Source organism: Notothenia rossii (genome assembly GCF_949606895.1).
Source record: "Notothenia rossii genome assembly, chromosome: 12".
Lineage (NCBI taxonomy): Eukaryota > Metazoa > Chordata > Actinopteri > Perciformes > Nototheniidae > Notothenia > Notothenia rossii.
In genome coordinates this window covers 15,520,958-15,541,080 of record NC_136911.1, presented here as the reverse complement: position 1 = coordinate 15,541,080, position 20,123 = coordinate 15,520,958, and the positions used below count along the sequence as shown (strand labels likewise).

General features: G+C 38.6%; 1 long non-coding RNA gene across 3 annotated transcripts in view; it reads left to right on the top strand.

Annotated features, from left to right (window-relative positions):
- The window catches only part of LOC307025938, a 59,791-nt gene that overhangs the window by 18,945 nt on the left and 20,723 nt on the right, over positions 1–20,123 (top strand). The window lies entirely within an intron of this gene.

The window sequence follows — 20,123 nt, the reverse complement described above, 5'->3', positions numbered from 1 at the left end:
GGTTTCGACAAAACCCTGGACCGTATATATAAAGTAGTGTCGATTTTGGTGCTCATGTCGACAGGCATCAATTTGATGACCATGTTTACAACCCCAATTTTCTGCTTATTAATATTCTTAAATTGCCACCAAACTGAATGCGCTATTGAGGCTGACGGGCGTGTTAGTGCAGGTATTTGCTAATAAATCAAAGTGGTGGTCAAATAAAAAGTGTTATCAAATTTAAGGCACAAGTAAAAAAAGGCAGAGTTAGTGACTGGACTTATTGTTACATTTATTTTGGATAAAATGTAGCGACGCATAACTCTAGACTAACTATAGTGTGGATAGGAAGCTGCTAGTTAAATTACTTCTAATTAATTAATCTTCACTGTTGTTACGCCCAGACCTAGGGGAACCTAGGCGCAGCATAAAATGCACTCTCCCCACTTTTCCCACTCCCAAGAACACTGACTCCAAAACAGAGAAAGCGTTTGGTACATTTATTTACCCAACATATTTACACCGGAGTAGCAAAAACACAAAACAAAGAAAGCTTTTAACACAAAATCTTACCTATCAAATGAGAAAAATAAACGTACAAAAATCTTACCTACTCTAATGCAAAAACAGGAGAAAACTAATTATCCAGAAGAAAAAGAAAGGGTTTTGCACTCCTAAGAAAAATAAAGCGTGTCTAAAAAAGACAGGTTTAGTAGCTTTTCTACACAGTCTCACAACACGAGAGAAGGACCGGCATACGGTATAAATAAGCATTCAGTGTAACAGGTCAGACATCACAGCCGAATGTGTGTTGAGAGTAGGAGAAGTCTAGTCGGAGAGAGCGACCGAGGAACTGCATGGCCACAGCTTAAATGCTGCCCTCTTCTTCAGGTGGACCAATCAGCAGGTTGAAGATAGCTAATCAGCTAACGGGCACCACCTGCTTACACACACACACACACACACACACACACACACACACACACACACACACACACACACACACACACACACACACACACACACACACACACACACACACACAGCAGGAGGGAAAAATGCACACACAAATGACCTTACGACCCAGGGTCGTAAAACTGTCATGTGACCAAAGTAAAGGGAAGGAAGGTCTCTTTTCAATTCCCGTCAGTGTCAAAGACTCTCACTAAGACACGTTATTCTCAAGGCAGTGTATTTGCAGGACAATGATTGGAAATCATTTTAACAGAGGGGCATGTCAGAGCGATTGCTGAGAGTTGTGTTATTTTTGGTGCACAGAGAACATTTCTCCTATGTACCAATTTGATTTTGAAGATATTTCTGAGTTTTTTGTAAATATATTTGCCTTTAATACATTTCTCAACATATTTATTTATTTATGCATGTCATGGTGGGTGAAATATGTCCTTGCAGTATTTCTGGCAATCTAGATATTATAGCTGGTCCATAAACCTACTAATAAAATATTGCTGCCAACACCACTGCATGTTCCACCTCCTCTGCTGTAAATCTCTCCCCACACTTGAGCCTCCACATGCATTAGTATTCATGAAGTTGTACTATTTTGAAATGTGCAATATAACAAACATTGTGCCTGTTTTAGCTATATAGTCATTATAATAAGGTAATATGCATTTTTCAACATGTGATTAATACGTCTGGTTTGTGTGCTCGGAGCCCGTCTATCATGTTTGCACACACTGCGAAGAAAATTACAGCCAAATACAACTGTGTTTGATTACCCTATGTTACAACCAAATAGTGTCATGACTGAATAACGGGCACATTGTTTTCACCCAGTATTGATGTTGTGTATTGCAGTATTGTTAACATTTATTTTAACCCCATTCCATGTTGCCTTTAGAAAAGTTTTGGAATTGAATTACTTATTAATACACTTTTTTGTAATTAATACAGTGTGGGTGTGAATTATTGCTTTGCAACAGCTGCTGCAAGACAGACTGGTAATTGCAAGGACAGATGGACAGAGTTTTTATTAACTACATTTAAGGATTGCAGAATAAATATGGTGCCTTTTTGAAAATGCAGAAACTCATTATTTTAAATTGACTTCACAGATCTGTATGCCGTGCAGGTCAGACTCACTCAGTTCACTTCATGTTCATTACTTGACTTTCACAAAATAAACCCATATTATATAAATTATCAGACTTAATGACATACACCACAGATATGTAATAACTAACTTTCCCCGTGACTTGTGTCTCTACAACAGCATGGGCATCATGTCAATAAAACAACGATACTTTGAGATCCCCTACATTGTTTCATTTGAGTATTTCGTTGCAATTCACTGCTGAAAAGTAAAGCCATCCAAAGTTATAATCCACCACTGGAAGCGAATTAATTCTGTGAGTAAAAGCTTTCATTTTTCAGGGGATGAATTTGATATCTGTGACAGTAAGTTCCTTGATATGGAACATTTTAATGAATGTTGGGAACAACATATTCTTGTGTTATGTCACGTTTTTAGTTTTGTATGTCTTGTATTGAGTTTATTTTGCTGTTCGGTTCTCCCTGTCATGTTTTCCTCCTTGTGTATTGTCTGGTCCCTCTCCCTGTGTTTTTCCTCCCTGTCGTTAGTTTCCCTGGTGTCTAATTGTCTGATTGTGTTCACCTGTTGCCCTTGTGTTTCTCCTCCCCTGCCCGGCTGTTTCTCGTCTCGTGATTACCCCTCCCTGTATTTAGTCATGTCTCTTCCTGTGTTCAGTGTTGGTTCGTCTTTTGTTGGTGACAGAGTTCACCGGGGAGTTTTCTGTTTGTCCAAATTATATTATTATCCTTGAAATAAAGGTAATATCAGTGTTATCTGCATTTGGGTCCTGCTTGCTTCACTCACCGTAACAATAGCGTTTGTTGCAGATAACAGTTTCATAGGTTTGATTCCATCCAGATTGTTTATATTAGGGATGTGCAGGGCTCTGTGTTTTAGGTTATGTTTACACATGAACCCTCGTTCCTGACGGACTCCAACTTGTGTTTATTAATCAAACACAAGGATAATTATGTGTTATTGTTGAGTAAATAGAGAATTGCACAGGGGAAAATAACATATCTATGCCACAATTTTAGATGCGGATTTTGTTAAACTAATACGTTTGCGCTGTGGACCAACACTATAAATTGACGGGGAAGGGGGTAGCAATAAAGATAACACCATTAAACAGTTACACAACATAGCAGAAATAATATCGATAGCAGCGTCCCTAGCAACCACCTTGGTAGCAATGAAAACGTTGTATAGACACAATTTCCTGAAGTAATCTTTGTAATAACTAGCAAACTAAAGATCATGTACATCCACTGCACACATAATCTGAAATAACAACTCATATTTCTCGCATCAAATGACATCGAAACGCATTTTAATGGCCAAACTAACCTTAAAATAGGCATTTTCCGCCGAGAATAAAACGAAGTTCGGCCATGTTTTTTTTTCTGCAGGGAGAAATTTGAAGATCACGTGACATAGACGCCAGCCATTGGAATTAATGGTGAAAAAAAACGTAGGGATCTTACAATTTCAGAGGCGTTTTTGTAGAAATACTACGTCCTACGTTGTGGACCAATGTAGTTATTACACGTTTTTTTATGAGACTGGGTTGGGAATTCACTCAGCCTTGTTAGAAAGTGATTAGTAATTGAGGATGTTGAATAATACATTTCTAAACAATCTTCATATTGGCATCCTATTATCTCCTACTTTTTAGCACAGACATGTGAAACCACATTTAACCTTCAGTTATTTCCCATTTACCTCCTGTGGAGATGATGCCTAAGTAATTATAACCCTCAGCAGGGCTCCGAAACCTAAACAATTGTAAGGCTTACAATCCAACAAGATGCTTGACAGGATTGAGCTAGAGGCTAATGTTAATGGAAGGTCTGGCAGAGCAGTCAGGTGTAGCTTTTGATAAATGGCTATAGACTATACTGTCCTCTAAATGTACTGCCCTCTCTTTTTTTAAACTGTTCACAATAAATTATCCACAGTGTTAAAGCCTCCTTTTACGTGTGCAGACACACGCTCAGAAAAGCCTGAGGAGTGTTAACCCCTGTTGTTGGACACGAGAGAATTTACTAAGAGATAATATGCCGGTGGCGGTGAAGAATCCGTTGGGAGCCGGATGTCCCAGTAAGCCCCAGGTGGATGTGGTTCTTCCTGTTAGTACTTTTACTTTGTTTCTCAAATACTTTCATGTAAGCTCTCTGCAAGGCAGGACAGTGGCCTTAGCAACAGGTGTCTCTTGCTGTGGCTTCACTTTTGCAATTTGGATATGGAGTAGGCGCCTACAGTGATGGATGTATTGTGTCTATTGTGTTCCATAACACCGTCCTGGAGACCTAATTTGCCTGAGGCGGCATGCCTCTGAGGGGGAGCGGTAATTCAGTCTGGCAACCAGACTGATAACAAAATGCTACAGCTACTTTCAGCTTTCAGCTTTCAGCTTTTTTCAGCAGGTGATTTTATATTTCAGGATTTCTTTTTTTCATTGAGTTTTTGTGTCCATGCTTTTTATTACCTGTTGACCGAACCACTGAACATTCAGAAATACAATTGAAGCTAACCACGCCTTGAATTTGGTACAACTTTATGGTTCCTGTGATACACAGTACGGCCTCTTAATGAAACGGTGGTATGCAAAGAATGGTATATATTCAGTACGTATTGTATATCATTTCTGCTCCGAAAACCCATACTTAACTAACTTGGATAACTATGGCGCTGTTGATTTGCTGTTCTTAGCCGTTTCAGTACTGGGTTGCAGGCCTTTGAACCTCTCCAGCTTGTCAGTAAATGGAGCTGGTGAACCTTGAACGCTAGTCCACCTTAAGTGAGCCTTTTCTTTTTGCAGTACATCACATCAATACCACATCACAGAAAGAGGTGTGTCTGTATTATGACAATAATGTAAATCATACTTCTGGATTTCTTAATAACCTGGTATACTGCAATAGTACAAGCCTACAAAACTCTCCAGTGATTCCAGTGATTATGATGACATACAGGTAATAAACTTGGATGGATTGATGAATGGTAAAGATAGGCTCCTTTAACAGAGATAAGAGATGAGCGTAACTTTTACATCTCCGACAGACGGAAAATGGGTAGCTGCCCGAACCGTTACCATGTTCTTTATCGTATCTGGACGATTTAAGTTTGAACCCATATCACTATATTTCCATAACCTTCACCAAGCTGTTAATGTTAACCAATGTAAACCTTAACCAACCATTATTAAACATATTTAATCTCTAACATAGATTTCCAACAGTTATGTTTAGTGATATTTTGACACTTGTTTGGGGCGTTGGTTCAGATAAAAGGAAGGACATGGTCAAATGGTATATTTATTTTAATGTGTGTATTTGGTAATATGGAGTACTTAGGTTCTTTACCGTGTTAACACGTGTAAGTACCACTTTACTTTAGCCCCACTATTTAGCATACATAAACAATATATAAACATTTACTAACTGGTTGTCGTCAACTATACCTCAAGTTGACCCATAAGTAAAGGCTGGTGTATAAACATTTAATTAGTTACATACAGACAGACACCATTTTAATGATATAACATATGTAAATAATGTCTTCCCCATAGTGGTGAGCTGTTAACCCATGGGTGGGAACCTTCAACTTATGCAGTAAACTTACTGTATATAATAATTGCATAAATTCATTGTGACAAAAGGCTTATCTCTGTATGCTTTGACCCTTTTGACCTTGTTTATGAAAGGAGACATGTTGGCAGACTTGGAATAAGTAATTAAACACATGTGCAACATACAAGTTCTCCGGTCTCACCCTTAGCTTGTTGTTGTCTTTTCTCTTGTAATTCACTGCTAGCCTCAGGGGAAGATTCTGCTGTGGGCGTGTTCGGCCAACTTAACCATCTCTGACGGGTTCACAGGGACTGCATTAACCGATTCTCTTACAGGGGTCATATAACACACACACACACACACACACACACACACACATACATACATACATACATACATACATACATACATACATGCATGCATACATACATACAAAAAAATCCTATGCATGGCCTATTGGAATACATGTATTACTTTGCCCCTGTCCTTTGCACACTGCATAATATCGTCAGGTTTATTTGACAGGGTTATTACTCAGCATAATCTGCTCATAATCACTAACAGTTAAATTGTGGGCAGTGAAGTGTTTCAAAGGATGTATTGTATTCGTGTTATCAACATATTTAAATAGTAATCAAAAGAATGTAATGCAAAAACCAGCATTTCATTTGCTATGCTTAAATATTATTCATAATACTCCCCACAGAGAATTAAACCACCTTCAAAAAGCTTTTCTGCAGTATCTATTGCTTTGTTGCCAACAGCAAACATCTGCATTTCAAAACATCAGATGCTTCTTTGTAGAAATGGTGATCTATTTTTGTTTATTATTTTGTTGATGCGCAACCTGGAAGTATTACATGTGGATGAAATGCCTGGCATGCAACCCCCCCCCCATAAAACCTACTTTTGCAAAGCAATTCTGCTGGTTGCAATACATTTGGGAACAAGTTACAAAGCAATAATACACATATGAATACACATTAAGAGACCCAGCTGTATTAAACCGTGGGCCCCTTGAGACCCTGCTATTCCTCAAACAACCTATTTTTAACCATAATGGCGGTATGGATAGCATTGTCTGACGTTCATCCAGCACTTCCATGCTACCCAGAGGATGATTTTAAAAGGACTGTGATGATCTCTTGAGTTTTGCGCCACTCTGAAATGTAATTTGTATTTTGCTGTTATTACAATATCTTAAATATTATTCAACAGATTGTTGTAATACATTTGATCTAATGACATTTCCGTAAGTGCCATTATAAGGTACAATTGTTATTTTGTCAAATACTGCCCATTTCAATCAGCTTCAAATGATGAACCCTAAACCTGCAAGAGAAATGTACTTATAATAATAATTTGTATAGCGCTCTCCTTAATGCTCAAAGATGCTTTACATACAATCAGGACAGAAACTTCTTCTTACCAATTTATTAGATTTCTGTGGAATATAATATGCTTTAAGTGAGTTATTTGTTCTTATGCAATGTTTTTAAAAGTTAATATTATTTACATTTGTAAGTTAAGCCGTGTTAAATAAGCCACAGGTTTATTAAAGGGATTTTGGAATTTTTGCCAAGAACCTGTGTATTTAGACTTTAAATTGTTTGGTAGAAAAGAAAAGACTTCAACAAACACTCGATTAATGAAAAGTCCTTATCAACTTGGACTTACTTTTCCTGCCTGAATTATTCAAAATCTTGACTTGATTGTTCTTTACAGCTAGTGTCCCCGAAGCTACATGATGAAGTTCCTCTCCTCCTCACACCTCTCCTGACTTTATATAAAGGGCAGACTTTCAAGCCAGTGCTGCCACATCCATTCTAACTCTTCCTGTTTGCAGAATTAAAGGTTTCAATTAAGTTGACTTTTCCTCCCTCCAGTGAGCTCCCTCACTGATAGATGGGCATTAGGAACACACGTATCCCTCCTCTGTCATTTCAGGACTGCCAGGGCGTGCCCCAAACATTGTGGTCAGCTATATCCCCCTTAAAATGTAAGGAGGCCACACTTTACCACCAGCTGCAAAAGTACAGTCTGGAAAAGCCATATATGTTTAAGAATTTCTGATTACATGCCAGGCGTATATAAATAATAAAAATTCCACGAAAAAGCAAAAATGACCTTGGTTGAAAATGATTCCATATGACAAATAAAGAGGATGCCAGCAATGTTATTACTGAAATTAAAACACTTCAATGGGCACATATTCAGCAGAAGTTTGTATGCACAGACTTCTATATGGAAACGATGTTCTTCCCCCTCACATTTGTATTGTAGACAGCCTTAAACTTCACCTCAGTGTGGTATAAAGGCTCGACTACCTAAGCAGGCGGTCAAGTTTAGCTCTATTTGACAGTCACTGAAAAAGAATTGAGTTCTGTCAATCAGCACCAGCATCAATGTGAGGAATCCTCTGGCGGTAGTGGTTGATTTGGAGGTCTATCTCATCTTAGACCTCTGAGTGTTTTCTCCTCTTGGAGCCATGGGTTATAAACCGTCGCGAATCCCTTAAAATTGTTTTTCTCTTTGCCATCAGATAGAAGGAGACTGGGGTTTTGTTTGCCATTGCATTTTAATAAGACAGATGAGAGAGAGAGAGGGGAGAGTGTTTGGGAGAGGAAAATAAATAATCAGAGACCTGGCTGACTGTGGGCCATATTGCAAATGAATCAATGGACTATTAGAGCCTGAAGCCAGGCATACAAATGCATCTATCTTGAGCTAAGAGATATAGAGGTCAGAGATGACACTAGAAAGATGTTTGCTCCTGTCAGATCGGTGGCGATACTGTTGTCGTGCCTCTTCTCGCAGAGTGGAGCTTTTGTTCTTAATGGCGCCATACGTCAATATGGGCATAACTGTCAACCACCCACCACTGCCACGACTGGCGATGTTTCATCGCTATTGCATCACAGGGAAAATACATTCACAACTCTTTTGCCCGCATATCTGAATACGATGTGACATTAAGCTTCATTCTTTCTGCAGTGGGTGCATTTATTCAGATTTACATCACTCACTTTCCTGTGTTGGGAATGAATGAAATGTATGTGCAGAGACAACAAGAGGGCAAAAAACACAATGATCTGCCTACTGTACGTCAACATATACCAACTCTGTCTTCATATTTTACTAAGTCGAAGGTAAATGGTAAGGGTGAAAGGTTAGCACAAGCACCAAAATATATATATATATATATATACACACATATGTATATGCAATTTAACCTACTATAGATAGGGATAGATTTATTGTGTACACCGCTACAATTGTATTCATTTAAGTTGCGTTTTGTCCACTTAATGTAAGCAACTCCAATATTCACTTTTCTTGTGTCTCTGTTATTGTTCTCAACATACTTCTGAGGGAAATCATTAGCTATCTCGCTGCTAAATGTTCCAATATGTGTACCAGCTATGTTTACTTTGCTAATTTTGTATGTTTGCTGTTTGGTGCAGAGCAGCGGGTGGTGTGCAATGGGTGGAATAACATTTCCTTCAGAAAATATTTGGGATTTGAATAATAATGTAATTTCTCAATGAAAAGGCTGCACATTTCAGATAGCCACACTCGTCGTTAGGAATCAAATGACAACATGCAAGTCGGAGAGGAAAGGTTGCTCAGAACCCACTAATGAAGGTTAATATGCTTTGCTGCTGTCATTCTTATGCTTGCATTCTTCCTACAATCATAATCTCCATTAACAACCCAATGTGCTCCCGAGCTTTTTACTATAACAATGCCATTACTTTGTTTCTCATGTAATGCATCAATAAATGGCAGACGGTGCTGTGGCCACCTTTCCTATAATCACATGACATAGTATTGCCCAGGACTAACACACAAAGCAACATATATGTTTGAAATGTAAAGGCTACCCAGGGGATTTTCTAATGGAATAGCAAAGAGCTTATTTACATTTCACTCATATGACTGAAATCCCTGAATTAATCCTGTAGTGTGCGACTCATGGGGACAAGTTAATATAGATTTACCCCACTTTTAAGGTGTATGAGACGTAATGTAAGTCTGCCCTGTTTGTATGGCTGTGTTTTTATGTACCAGATCACTGTAATCCGTCTTAATGTTTCTGGGCTACCTGCAAATCATTGTAATACTCCTGTCCAGAGGTTTGTGATAATAAAAAAAATAATGCAGTTAAGAAATGTTGCTTGCAAACCTACAGCTATCAAGAAACAATGCACATATTGCATTCATTGGTTAAAAGCATGTATTTAAAGTTGTTTTATAAAACATTGTCTTCATTTTACTCACCTTATTCATAACAACTACCTCCTGCATGATTGTATGTGTTGAAATTGCTGAAGCAACGTTATTTTCCTGTAATCCATGTAGCTCGGAACACAATAAGCGTCCTTTCATATTAACTTCAGCTGCAGACACCACAGGGGACAGATGGGAGAAACTCTGTATGGACTGCCATCAGATGTAATTACACTTGGGGGGTGGGGGGGAGTAAAGATTACATATGTGTCTGGGAGAAATGGAAGCAGTTACACTTTTTGACCATCTGACTGACTAGTGTGCGTCTTCTCACCACACTCTTTTATTCTGTCTAGAATGCTTCCTGGATGCATTTGAAACTAGCGTATTGCAATATTTTTGTTGGAATGCTGATAACAGCATTCCAACTACAGTACAGTACGTTATTCTACACACGAAAAGTTCATTATTATTCCGCCGGTATTTTGGCCCTCTTCTCCTCCCGCATTGAACGTTGCAGAAACTCCGTTGAAACATCAAAACGTTCAGCTCGGTCAGGAATCGATGGCTATTACTTTTCTCATTCATAACTTTCATAATTTCAGAGATACATCCCATAATTCATCCCATTTTTAACAAATCTTCATGCGACTTCAACTGCTAACTGTTCATTCTTACTTTTAGAGATATTAAACATTGTTCAGACCTTGTTAAAGAGGTTTTCTTTTGATTTTAACATTAACTAGAGTGCGTGATGTCACAGCTAGAGGGTAGTGTAAGGGAAACTTCTGCAGCAATGGAGAGTCAGGACTAGGGATGGGTATCGTTAGGATTTTATCGATACCGGTAACGGTATTTTTCGATACTCTTATTGATACTTTTCAATAATTTGGTGCTCAAAATTATAGACATGAATACAAGATGTGAAGATTAAACAGTAATTGTATTGTAATTTTCTTGCATAAATAACTGTATAACTTATACATTAGCTTCTCAGAAGCAGACACAAATAAATGAAATAACTTAAAGGGGCCTGGCTCGCCCTATCATGCTTTTTGGGGTTCTCCCTCAGACAGAGGATGAAAAGAGGCATTTAAAAAAAAATGTTTTCAACATTTGTAAATCATTTACATCTTCATCCAGACATTTCAAACTGACAACCTAGCTCGACAAGAGATCCTTAAAACATTGTCCTACAGTGACATCATGCAAAACTGTGATATGAAGAAATTGGTCAAAAGGCTAAGATGGCAAAAAGATAAAGACGAGTACGTATATTATTCTGGATTGTACTTTTAAATCAACACAAAATAAAGGATGTGCTGAACTAAAACACGTCAAAATGTGTCTAAAGGTTTAAACATAGAACAACGTATTTGAGCTTAAAATATGTCAATTCCTAGTAAACGACCAACAATTGCTGAAACCTTGACCTTTAACAACATTTAAACGCAGTTTTCCAATTCACAATGACATCTGTAAGTTTAACTGGTTTATAAAGCATTAAATGAAAGGCCAAATTATTATAAGTGTAGGAGCTCACATTAATACACTGTCAGTGTTAATAAACTAAAAAAAGACAAGGCGATGTTCCTGCAAGACTGCACTCAGGTAAACAAAACATATTACCCGTGCACAGCAGCTAACCTGCCTGCGAGCCTTCGCTCAGGTTACATTTACACACGGCGCGGCTGAAGCCTGCTAGCACTATTAGCACTAGCAGTATTGCTAGCACCATTTTAGATTCAATGAGTGTCTCGTTTGCAAATGCTTGATTAAGTTGCTTGTGTTACCCCCTTTACAAGCAACTAATTGAGTACATAGATTGCACCTTGCACTATCACCACCAATGTTTTTTAAAGTGCACCCAGACCTTCGATCGCTTCGCTCTGTCCGCCATGCCTGCGGGAGTCTCACAACAATAATAAGAGCTTTGTTGAGAGAGATGGCGAGTGGCATTTACAGTGGCCAATCAGAGGGGTCTCAAACCGGATACATCACACGGGATGAGGGTTCCCAACCAACCAGAATGGTTTAAAGTTAAACTAAGGAAGTAGACGTAACACATATACGGATAGCAGCACCGTTTGTCCAGCGGCTTAACGGTATACCGATACCGTCCAATCAGGTACCGGTATTGACTTAGTACCGGTTCTTGGTACCCATCCCTAGTCAGGACTCATATCTCATTCACACCAACGGTGTTTCAGGGCCGGTTCGGAGCTGGAGCTTGAAAAGCACCGGGTTTTCCTCTCTTCACACTCTTCACACCGCAGCGGCGCAGCCTCTTGGAGGGATCAACTCCTGAACAACAACAAAAAGCCGGCGTTTTATCCAGTTTGTACACAACGATGGAGAAACTTAACAAGCAGCAGCGGTCCACTGAAGATACCAGCTACCTACTGGGCATCTGGTCTTCCGAAGAGGTACAGAAGAAGCTGGAGCACAATCGGCCATTGTTGTTGTCGTCGGTGTCAGCTGTGAGGGGTTTCCGCGCGGTTTGGCTTTGTGAAGCAGGCACGCAAACGGTTACGTCATGACGCAAACGGTTACGTCATGACGCAAACGGTTACGTCATGACGTAAACGGTTACGTCATGACGCAAACGATGACGCAAACGATGACGAAATGACGCAGCACCAGTCGGACTCTGGGCAGTGTGAAAAGAGCCGGAGCTAAACCGAAGAACCGGTTCTGATCCTGAAAAGCTCTAGCACGGAGCTTGAACCGGAGTTGCGTTGGTGTGAATGAGGTAAGAGAGACACGAGGAGAGTTGGAACTTTGATGTCAAACAATGATGTTTATTACAAATCAGCGGCCGGAGAATTCATATCACAAGTCACAGCAGCAAAAGGTTCTGACTGCACGGGTGGGTTGTCATGTCAATTCTGATCAGCCTCGCATCTTGGTAGACCCTTTAACTAGTTTACAGAGAGTCAAATCCACATATTGGGGATGGGCGTAAACATCTGCAGACACAGGAGATGTCTCTCACATCTGTGGAGCTTAGAAAGCCAGCGTTCTCACAGTCGTAAAACCCCCCTTGTGCCCGCCAGGTCAGGCCATAAAACCTGGTAGTATCAACATACGACTCCATTATCACATTCCTTACGGGAGATTAGAAGCAGGGATGGTCGTAAATGTCTAGGAGTAAAGACAAAATTAATCCCTAACAGTTAGAAAATCTTGAAATTTGCCTTCATATATTTTTTAAAAACTGCCATAATTCCCAAACGCTACATTCCTGAGACATAATTTTACATGACAAACGTAGGAAAACATCTCGTAGCTTGAAAAATGACAAATAATTAAGCAAAAAATAATTCAACAAAATGCCTCTTGAGGGCATGAAGTGAAAAGAACCTCCAACATGCCTCCATTAAAGCCCATTGTAATTTCAGGCTGATATTTCCTCACGGCAGCAGCCGCACACCTTTAGTTAAACTGCCAAAAAGGCCACATTATTAACCCGAAGGTACACACAAATTACACTTCAGATACTCAACTTCCTTGACATGTTTCACGTTTTGAAATTTCACAAATATTTGTTACGGCTCTTCCAAAAAACGTTCACATGTAAGAGGTTTATCTCATTCAGAACAATAGAAACCTGTGATCTCTGCACACCTCGTTAGCTCAAATATAAACACCTGTGTAATGGAACACAATGATATCATCACTCCAACTGACATGCTCAGAGCAGCAGACTTCAGATAGCAGTGTGCTAACAATCCAGCCGGGAAGACATCTACGGGACAGTTTTGAGATTTCTTCAAATGCCGTTGCCATGGCAACGCAATGCCCACCATGAAACACGGTTTTCTTATAACTTCAGTGAAAATGCTCCAAACGCCCCAAAACTTCACAGGTTTGGTAACGATGCAGCCATCAACGCATCTAAGCGTATTATGGGGTGTCGCCAAATGCTGTTGCCATGGCCACGGATCATTCACCATTAAGTTAGTTCAAAAGTTTGCACTTCAAATATTCTCCTGCTTTTCCAAGCCTTTTTACTTTCTTTTCCTCTCTCATCACACATTCAAGCCCCCAGTGTTCATGTATCATTTCAATCTAAATTCTTCACTTTCTTCTTACACATTACATTTCAGCATAGCAGTTTAGCGTCAGCTTTTCAGCATAAAGCATTCCCACTAGCAATTTCAGGAATTGCATTCTCTATTGTTTATTTATATTTCTCCCGATTAATACAAAATGAAAAAAACTATCTGGATTCAATAACTGCGCTGACATATGGTTGCTTTTGTCTTTTTGTTCCTTATTTTCTTTAAATTACATAATTGTTTAAATTCAGAAGATAATGACAGATGTTCATCACACTTTCAAAAGCTCATTTTCAACTTTCCTGTTTTGAATGACCAACAGTTAAAAACCCCAAGGATATATTATTGAAGTATTTTACTAGATAATACACTTGCATAATAATTGATTTTTAAAATTGAATTTTGTTTTATTCCTTGTTGACTGGATAACGCTAATAGATCACAGTGAAGGAATCAACGTTTTCAAACATTTGAATGACGTGCCCACTGGCCATTTCCTGTTTACATGTTTCTGTTATCTGTAACAAGTGAAGCATTTGTCAACAGACACAGCCCATCGCCTCGTCTGGGTGGCTGCGGGGGGAGATAAAGAGGCGTAGAGGCAGGCTCTGCCCTTCTGACAGAAGGAAGAATAGAGGAATGGAAGCATCCTGTTTGATCTTTGAGGAGGGAGGATGCTTCCCACTGTTAGATATAGTTCTGCATACTGAGGACGATAAGAGAATAGTGTAACTTTCCACAAAGGTAGAAAGAGAGACAGTTTCCTTTTTGATTCTGTAAAGTTTCAACTACTCTCTACTTTTTCTGAAAGTTCCATTTACTATTACAATATTAAACTTAAAGGTCCCCTAATATACTTTTTTCCCTCAATATATTATAAGTCTCAAATATATACACACATGCCTCTGAAGTGTTTGGCTCAAAATACCAAACAAATCATGCATTGTGGCATCCCATAATCCCCTCTGTTTCAGCCCTGTTTCAAAAGTGCTGATTCTCTGTCTGTTACTTTAGATGAATATAAGGAGCCACTCCCCACGCCCCTCCGAAAGATATTTAGTTAAAAATAACACAATGCTGCTCTAGGAGGTAAGGGTGTAACGGTTCACAAACATTTTGGTTCGGTACGTACCTCGGTTTTTAGGTCACGGTTCGTTACGTTTTCGGTACAGCAGAAAAAATGATCACAAAACATAAAATATATATATATATTTTTTTATTATTATTAAACTGTGAATAATGTATTCACTCAAATAAATACATAATAAAATAAACATTAAAGGGGACCTATCATGCTAAATTCACCTTTGTACATCTTTTATACATGAATATGTGTCCCCGGTGTGTCAGGGAACTCACCAAGTGTCAGAAAACACAACCTTCTCTCTTTTCCTCCATACCCAAAATCTCTAAAAACTGGGCTTTAACGGATTTGATACAGACTGATACAGATTTGAAAATAGTCTGACGTCAGTGACGAGGAGCTCCGCCTATATGGCCAACTCTGCGCCAATCACGGGAATGAGAGGTTGCCGTGGCATGGTAACAACATGGTAACATGACGCGTAACTCGGCCCCCTCCTTTGCAGGGGGGGCGTAGTCAGCTGCAGCGCATGCAAAGACAGGGTGGAGGAGAGCAAAATGGAGCGAAATGAGGCATGGCTAAAATGCATGATCTGTTTGGTATTTTGAAAAAGAAAACTTATAAATATACTTTTATATAGGTATGGCCCTACAATATATTATTCAAATATAGGATGATAGGTCTCCTTTAAGGTGCAGCATTTCGATGAACTGAAATAATCTGTATTTAAACTTTACTGTACTAAACTCAAAGAAATCAAATGTTAGATTTACTTAATCCAGTTATGTCAACCGGTTGCACGTAACAAGGAAACAGACTAGTAAACTAATATTTACTTCTTGCATTTAAGTAAATCTTACCAAAGTATCTTAATTAAATGCTACATCATACAGTTATGTTGTATTTGCTTAACACAATTATGTTGTATTTACTTAAAGTTTGCACTGATTTACCTAACACAGTTAGGTTGTAATTACTTAACACAAATTAGTTCCATTTATGTTGTAGGATTGTGTTATTTGCACTTAACATAATTTAATCCAAATTGCTCTATCAATATAAGTAATTAAAATGACTACAACTCAGTCATTTGTATTCCCCTCACTTTGTCTAAAATGAACATTTTAAATAAAGTGTAGTGGTGTACACTTATAACATTGCATTTTGCAAACAACCATCTGAATTAACACAACAATTCAACAACAAAAAAACACTTGACTCCAACAACCCATTGGTGGTATATATTAGAATTTTAAAGCTCTTAAAAAACCCACAGTTGCTGAATTTGACAGTGATGAGGAACACGAGTGACTCAAGAAGTTAACATGTGGGCTGAAAAGCTACAACAATGACTTCATTATTTATTTTGGATATAGTGGTCATGGATGGGTTAGTAGCTCCTCTAAGCAGACTGACCCATCCCACCAATACAGTTTTGAAGTAAACTGGGTATACGAGGGGTTTATACTAAGCTTTAAATCACATTAGGACTGAAATGAATGAATGAGAAGAGAAAAACATGTCGTTGCACAAGAGGTTTTTCTTAATCACACATTGGTGATGATATATCGGTGAAGTAATGGCATATTCAAAATTGTAGAATTAAAACAGGTGATGGTACTTTCTTTACAAAACATTGAATCACATCTTATTGTTATTTTTCAGAGTATGATTGACATAAGACACAGAGTCTGGATACATGCATTCCAGTGGCAATGGAATGCTAATTTTAGCATGTGTTTTCTCGCCAAGGAAATTTCAAATAAGGTTAAATTCCTGCAACTCAAGCTGCTCTCAAAGCGTGCCCTGTTCCTCCAACTGTTGCTTAACAACACCCACTCAGCCTAACCTTCCCCCGAATGTTAAATATAATTACAGACTTTAACAACAAACGGCAATGTAGTGCAACTGCGGTAAAAGTGTCTGGAATCGCTGGAGTCAGCAGCAATTTCCTTTGTTCTAATGCGGACTGCAGTTTTGCGTCTTAATTAAATCACAGGCTCAATTTAAGGGGAATCTTAAGTTTTATGATCCATGGGTTTATGACCGCAGTGTTCACGCTCAAACGTCTATAATGCACCATGGGCAGTGCACTCTTAACAGCCAAGCACATGTGACTGACGGGTAGCTGAGTTAGTCATGACGGCTTGACCATGATCATTTTCAGGTGTGGGCTGAGGCGGAAAATCATTTCTGTAAAGGCATAAAAAAACTTATTTCAGTATGCAATATCTCCATCAACCTTAAAGGTAATCATTCATTTCTATGAACCCTAAACCTTGACACTGGGTGTTCCTTACCAGTTGCTGCCATTTCATTTAATCTCCCTAACATACTTATAATTCCAATTTGATTATGCTTGGCAGTATGTTTTAATCATCGTTGGCATAATTAATATTCAGCGACCTCTCTAAAATCAATAGGAGAGATCTCCTAATGACAAAGCCTTGTCAAGAACCTTTAATGACTATCATCAGTCATTCTTTATCTATTGATATGCTATTTATCATTGACTCCACTAATGTTCTGTTAATAACCAGCCAATATCGAGAGCTAGATTGGCAGGGGAAAACACAAGCATCCACTTGTTTAGAAATGTAAATTATGCACCTTTTAAACAATAATACACCTGAAAGATAAATGAGGAAATGTGCACATAAGCACTTTGCTATAATTAACCCATTGTATATCGCATAACATAGCTATTATTCCAACTCTTTCCCGCCCTGCCAATGCTGTTAGACAACCACTGGTGTATTTCCATACCTGAGAGTATAATTAAAAGTTGTTCACAAGTGCTAATTTGGCAGAGCAGCTACAAAAAAGCCCCTGGGCGAGTTTGGAGGCACCTCATTATCGGATGGAGAGGAAGACGCCAAGAGCCAGACAGATTGCTGCCAGTTCAAAAAGAAAAGAAAAAGGGAACAAGTCATTTATTAAACGATGGCTATTTTACTTGAAGCTGCCAGGCATCAACAAAACACTCACCTATTTCTTGTAATGCTGCTCTCTTTGACACTTCAATGTATTACCTGTGCCTTGGCCTTTTTTACGCCAAGAGGTTTCTATTAAACTTGAAAACTGGAGTGGAAATGGAGCTTTACATTACAGGCAGTACAGATAAGCTTGACAATAATAATGTAATACCCTGGCACACTTATACTTAAGGTATCAACATAGTCCTGTATCAAGTGTTTGGTTTGTAGTTGGCACGGCTCTGCCTATATCATATTTCTTCCTTCTGACATAAAAAGATAATTGGCAATAAAGGATAAAACTGGATGAAAATAGAACAATGCCATGTTTCTCCTTCAACTACAAACTAGAGTGCGTGTAACTCCCCTGTAATCAGTAGTAGCCTACATCAGGGCATTCGAACAATGACGCCTTTGATGCCATTTTTATTTGTCTTTCTTTAGACTAGTGGCAGGATGGCAGCTATATGCAGATGCTCTTTGTTAACTGCCAGAAATGATAAAAGGATTAGAAGCACACACCAACCTCGTAATGTAAGGACTTCTGGCAGGGCTACATGTTGTTGTTCTGATTTAGCTAGTGCTCTAACTCACTAGTTATAAATCACAATGGCTCCCAGCGTTTCTCTTCGTTTTCTCTCTACTGTTCTGTGTACTTGCCCCTGGCATTTTGTTCACAATTGCAAACCATATTGTTCAATTTAAAGTGATTGAAGAGGGAAAATTAACCTTTCCCAGCTAATGAGCTAGCGCATTAGCTTGTGATCTTATCTTGGTTGCTAGCCGGACCATTAGTCATCAACCATACATTTGGGAAGAATTTAAATTACGCCAGACGACAGTGCTTGAAGCTGAATTATATCTCTTGCGAATATCCCAGCACTCAATTTGTTGAAGGTTCAACTCATGACGAAAAAACCTCATGGTGGTGCTAGAGAAATCACTAAAGTTGTATTCATCTTAGGGGACAATACATGTATGTATACATTTCACGGGAATACAAAGTAGAGATACTAAAGTGTCAAAGCTGGGGTTTGGATTATACACTTATTGGAAACAAAACACATTGATGTCTCTGATTCATTTTTCCTTCATGCATTGAAGCTTTTTTCCATTTTTAACCCTATCGCAACACCGTCATTATGCCGTAGCAGAAACAACATAAACCACCTTATTAAATCTGTGTGAATAACTCAAACTGAAACTGGGAGCTTAATGTTGTTGTCTTGAGTGAAACTGCACTTCTGTACGCATTTCACAAATAAAACCTTCTACCTCTCTTTGAGAATAAACCTGGAGAACCTTTGAAGTGCTGCAACACAGATGGGCCTTTTAGGAACAGCTTGAGAGGACACAGTGTTGGGGATTGTTTTTACTACATTAAGCCGCTATCCTCCTTTCCCACCTAAACACAATCAAAGGCTCTATATTATCAATAACATCTCTCACTGGAAATACAATTTCAAGGTCTATTTGATATATGAAAAGGCAATGGTGCATCTAATTTATAAATTCCACTATTTCATTTTTTTTATAGCTTTTAAAGAGAAGTCTTTGATAATTCAGGTGCAGTGGAAAACAGAATAGATCCTAATGTTGGTAAACTACTTCAACACACCGCTTCCTGTTAGAAATGGTGTCCTTCTCACAATCTCCATGGTTTATTAACATTTAACAAATGCATTCTCGTCTTATAGCGTATCAAAATCATATTTGCTGTAGAAATGCACGAGACGGTTTGTTTATTACAATACAGGGTTCATACACTTTTTCACCAATGATTTTCAATGACTTCTGATCATTACCTAATTTTCCATGACCGAAAGAAATTACTCTTTCTCAGCGATAAAACAGAAAATGGTTTATTTTAATATGGAACAGGAAAATAAGGTCAGCAAGCATATGAAACATGTTGTGCCTATCTAAAACAAATCAAATAGTAAGCTTAGTAGCTTCTACACGCTAAAGCAACTGTAGTCAGGGATGCAAACTCATCAGGTATGAAAAAGGTGAGCCCCCCCCCCCCCCCCCCACACCCCACGGAATATCGGCTTTAACATGAGGAATAACAGAGGATTTTAGTAATCAGTGTTAATAATAACAGAAACGCCAAAGAGTCATATCTAATAGAAATATATAAAAGCATTTATTTTAATTGTATAG